The following is a 4,643-nucleotide window of genomic DNA, read 5'->3' on the forward strand; positions in this document are numbered from 1 at the left end:
AAGCTCGCCGTCCTCTGGACTCATGTTTCTGACTTATTTGGTCTATTTCCTATTGTGTCCTTCAACCGCAGTCCCAGTGGACAAAGGCTGTCCCTTCTGTTACGTTCTCAAAAGCACCCTATAAATAACAAGAACACCTGTTTTCTGTTTTGTGGTCATTTTCTAATGTTATCTGAATTGCTTACCTTACGCATATTTTTTCGCAATGACAAATATCCACAACGTCTTGATATGACATCTGTTTTCAATGAGGGACCCGGAGCTGATGTTAGTTCAAGTGTTCAGAGCACACAGCACAAAGCCCAAGACATGGATCTAAATGTAGGAGCTGTGCAACCTTACTCTGTACTTGAAATTGAAATTCAGACCATATTTTATCTGAGAACCTCTATTTTATATTAAGAAAAGGAAAAAAGGCAAGGTGAGAGCTGTATTGGAAATCAAAAATAAAAATAGATGTCCATAGAAATGAATAAGATAAGGGATACAGATTCACTTTGTAAAATATATTCATGTACAAATATAAAATAAAAATGTGTTATACTGACAGTTGATTTTTTTTCACCTTCAGACTAGATGATTATTTTAATCTTTCAGAGAAAATTTCTTTGAATTTCCTACCATGTAAAAGAGGGGGGAGGGTGGTAAAAGGCAGTAAAACTAAGCAGACTTAGCTTTCTCCTTCTATGATTGTGATTGGTGGTTGTCGTAGCTTGCTAAAGAAAATGGGTGGAGAATTTACTCACTTATTTTCATAATACGTTTGAGTATTATTTTATTATCTTTATTTCCTCAAGTTATGAATAAGCCAGTCAAGATTCTGTATGTCCAGTCTATGTCCTGCTCTCAGAAAGTATTTTCTCCTTGACATGTCCCTAATAATCAATGCTATTAGTTAAAATTTATTATTCAATTTAAATTAAATTCTTTAATTTACATTGTCAAAAGGTACTGAATATTGGAATAGTTTAATTTTTTTTTTTTTTTTTTTACCTTGGTTAAATCTTAACATCTCTGAGAAGACAGAGAAGCAGACGTGTTATACCCACTTTAGGGATGGGCAAACTGAGGGCCAGGGAAATTTACACCTAGGATTACAATCAGTGGTGTGTTGTTAGATGTTTAAACACAAGCTCTCCTGGGGAGAGGGGAGGGAACCCCAAGTCCCTGAATTGTAGCATTTACCAGTTCTTGTGGTGTAAATATTCCCACCATGGCTGACCCAAGCTACCCATATGAGGTCACTGACATGAGGTTGGAAGAGATGGACATAACTGGTTCTTGCACCAGTAGCTCAGAACCCTAATGCTTCATGGCAACTGACTGCAGCATCTTTAAGAGTGCATTTCACTCTTCTAGGTTATTTTGAGTGAAATTAAAATAACCAAGAGCCAGCCTAAGCAAAAAACCCAAAAAACAACAAAAAAGGAAGAACTCATAGGATGTGTGTGGTGTAAGGTGGTGTCTCATGGAACACAAAGAAGAGCTGACCCACAGGATCTCTTGATGTATGAGGACCATGGTAGCTCTGAGGGCCTCTGCAGTGGAATGGGAGGGTCTTCCCTCTGGAGTGCTGCCATTTATTTGCCTCGATTACTGATAACTCCTAATTCTCTCATCTGGGATCAAAGTCCAAACTCCGAGGGGAGAACGTCCAGTTGGTCCAACTTGGGTCCATCGTCCAGAGCCAGGGGAATCCACGGCACAGATGCTGCTGCTGGTGCCTCACCATCATGACACATGCAGTTTCTAGAGAAGCACTTCAAGCTCCTCTGCATTTAGGAATTAGGTACCCGGTGTGTGCTATTGCTGGGTCATCCAGCAGCCAAGCACCCCTTTTCCAGACAATACAGTGTCAACATGTCTTCCATATTTGAGGTCACGCTTCTCGGGCTCCTGCGTTCTTAGCCTAAATTGTAAATATAATCACCACCAGCATCCCCTGTATACAACCATCGGGGAAGAGGAGAAAAGAGAAAGAGAACTTCTGTTTTAAAATGGGGAAGGAAATAAAAAAGAGAGACTTTCAGTTAAACGTGTAGATTTGATTACACATGTACAAACAATTCTGCCCTTGCAAAACCTCATTAAGATAATTAGAGAGCTTTTGAAAAGGAAAAAAAAGCTCATAGGATAAAAAGAATAGAAGTAAAGAGAATACCAACATAATTTTGGGAGCAGGAAAGGAAACCAGCGAGTGGTAACTGAATTAGCAATGCAGAGGAAATTGAAATAAAAATTGGAGAGGCAAAGCCAAGTCAAGTTTTATCACAGAAGTCCAGAAATGGACATTTTTGGAAATGGAAAACACCACAGGCCTCCAAAAATGGGGTATTCAGCGTGGGGTTGAAGACGACAGATTGTCTCCAAGTATTTATAAGCAGTTACCATCCTCCTCGGCACATCCCCTTCCCGTTCCGTCCTGATTCCAGCTCTTTTTACCTGGCAGAATACTTGAGAATTCGTCTATGAAGAATCTGAAACAGGTAAACCAGGCTCGGGAATTCCTGGCTGAGGATGGGGACACTGAAAACAAGGGCATTAAGTGAAACGCTAGACTCTTTACGTGGACAGTTAGACCTCCCAACCCCTTTTCGCTACTGGGCTCCAGAGTTCTTGCCGCTAGATGGATACCTCTGAGAAAGGAAGAAAGCAGCTCCTCGCAGCTGAGAATCAGCTAGCTGCTGGGGTGGTGAGGGGCCGGGGTGTGGCCGGAACAGTCACACAGGAACTCCCACACAGCAAGACCCCTTGCTTGGGGTTTCCTGCAATTGCTGCCGTGAAATTCTTCAGTTTTAATTCGTCCGAATCCGTGCCGCGTAAGCGGAGCCTATGGGACGAGGAAGCACGCACCATGGGCTCGGAAGCAGGTGCAGATCCACCTTCCGACAGGTTTCCCTCCTGCCTCCCCAGAAGCAGTTCTCCTGAGCCCCTGTGCCCCACTCAGCCTGCCTCTCCATGGCCCTACCCTGTGAGTACCTCTGCCCTCTGCCAGGGACGGAATCCCGTGGGTCAGCTGGGGAAGGCAGCCCTCCAGCCCATCGGGGCCCTGGGCACAGGTAGGGGAGGGTCAAGTTCGGGCAAGATATCCTGGCAGGCGGTGCCAAGGAGCGTTTGGTGAGTGGCCTTGCAGAATCCCTTCCTCCTTATTCAGGTGCCACCAGCACAGAAGTGCAATCCATTGGAAGGGGTGGGGAGGGCAGGGCATGGGGCATGTCTGCTGCAGGCTGTGCTTTCTTGTCTTTTTTTTTCCCCCCACACTTTTACTTATTTACTTTTCAATAAGTTTAAATCCTTGAAGTGTACAACATCACACGGATTCTGTGTCCAGTGGCCTTAGCCGGAAGGTTGCTTCGGAATTTGGCACAAACCATGCCACTGTTTCCATGAGCGCGAGTTACCTTTCCACAGATTACTCTGGTTTTGTTAGGTTTTCCACCAGGAATTACTGTGTTCTCTGCTTTGTACACATAAGCACATCTCTTGCCTAGATAGAATTTGGTTTCATCTCGAGCATATACACCTTCAATTTGCAGGAGAGCTGTGTGCTCCCTCTGGTTCCGTAGACCCCACTTATAGCCAGCAAAAATGGCCTTGGACCACAGCCGTCCAGACATATTTGTCATTTTAAAAGTCCTCCACAGGGTCCAAGATGGCTGAAAGAGTGCACCTTATTTTCTTATTTAGCTATTTAAGAAAATGCAGTGTCCTAAAGCTAGAACCATAAATAACGCCATCAGGACTCTCTTCTAGGTTCATTAAAATGTGGAAGAAACAGACAAAGCCAGTTTGTTCTTATGTGAGTGCCCACAGTAAGGGAAGTTCAGAACTGCAGAACAGAAATCAGACTTGCATGATCAGACATGTGAAACTGCTGGAATGGATGGTTAGACAGACATGCTCTTGGTTTCAGTTGGGTTTGAAATAAGCTATTGAGTACAGTTTAAAAAACTTTTAGTGTAGACACTGAACATGCACAAAGAACTTCTATGGATTATCTAATTTGGAGAGACAGAGGGAGAGACACCACATGGTGGTTGGTCTGCCTGATATTGTACCAAAAAACACGTGCTCTTAAGTGAGAATTAAATGGGAGGTAACCCTGATGTTGATCCCAGGTGCCTCTGGTTTCATGATCATGTCACAGTACTGAAAATAATTCTTGTTTGCCTATATGCTGTTCATACAAAATGGCCGTTAAATGCAAGCTGGTAATTTAATTTGGTGTGGAAATGATGAAACAAATCCATAGTGATGTGAGAAGAGATCAGGCTGCTTTGGACTTGGGAGAGAAGGAAGGTCTGCCTTTGTTTGGCAGATGGGTAATTTTCTACACATGATTTTTGCCAGATAGGCTGATTTTAGAATCTAACCTGGATACAGTGCAACTCTACTGGGATTAAAATTTATATTCTCAAAATAATCAGTATGTTGACACTTGAATTAATAAAAGCAAACATGTTTTCAAATACATTAGAAACTATAAAAGATTAAACATAATTTGGATAAAATTAACCAACAACTGAAGCGATCTATCCTCAAAATCATATGAACACGCTCTTTTCTTCCCAAATCTCGATATAGGTGCAAGGGTATTTATCAAGTATTGAGGAAATTAAGTTATAGCTACTATAAAATAAATG

General features: G+C 42.4%; 1 pseudogene; it reads right to left on the reverse strand.

Annotated features, from left to right (window-relative positions):
- Positions 1 to 3,287: 3,287 nt before the first annotated feature.
- LOC103079096 (60S ribosomal protein L35a pseudogene) lies at positions 3,288 to 3,617 on the reverse strand (annotated as a pseudogene).
- Between the last annotated feature and the right edge of the window lie 1,026 nt (positions 3,618 to 4,643).

Source organism: Lipotes vexillifer, unplaced genomic scaffold, assembly GCF_000442215.2.
Source record: "Lipotes vexillifer unplaced genomic scaffold, Lipotes_vexillifer_v1.1 scaffold590, whole genome shotgun sequence".
NCBI classification, from domain to species: domain Eukaryota; kingdom Metazoa; phylum Chordata; class Mammalia; order Artiodactyla; family Lipotidae; genus Lipotes; species Lipotes vexillifer.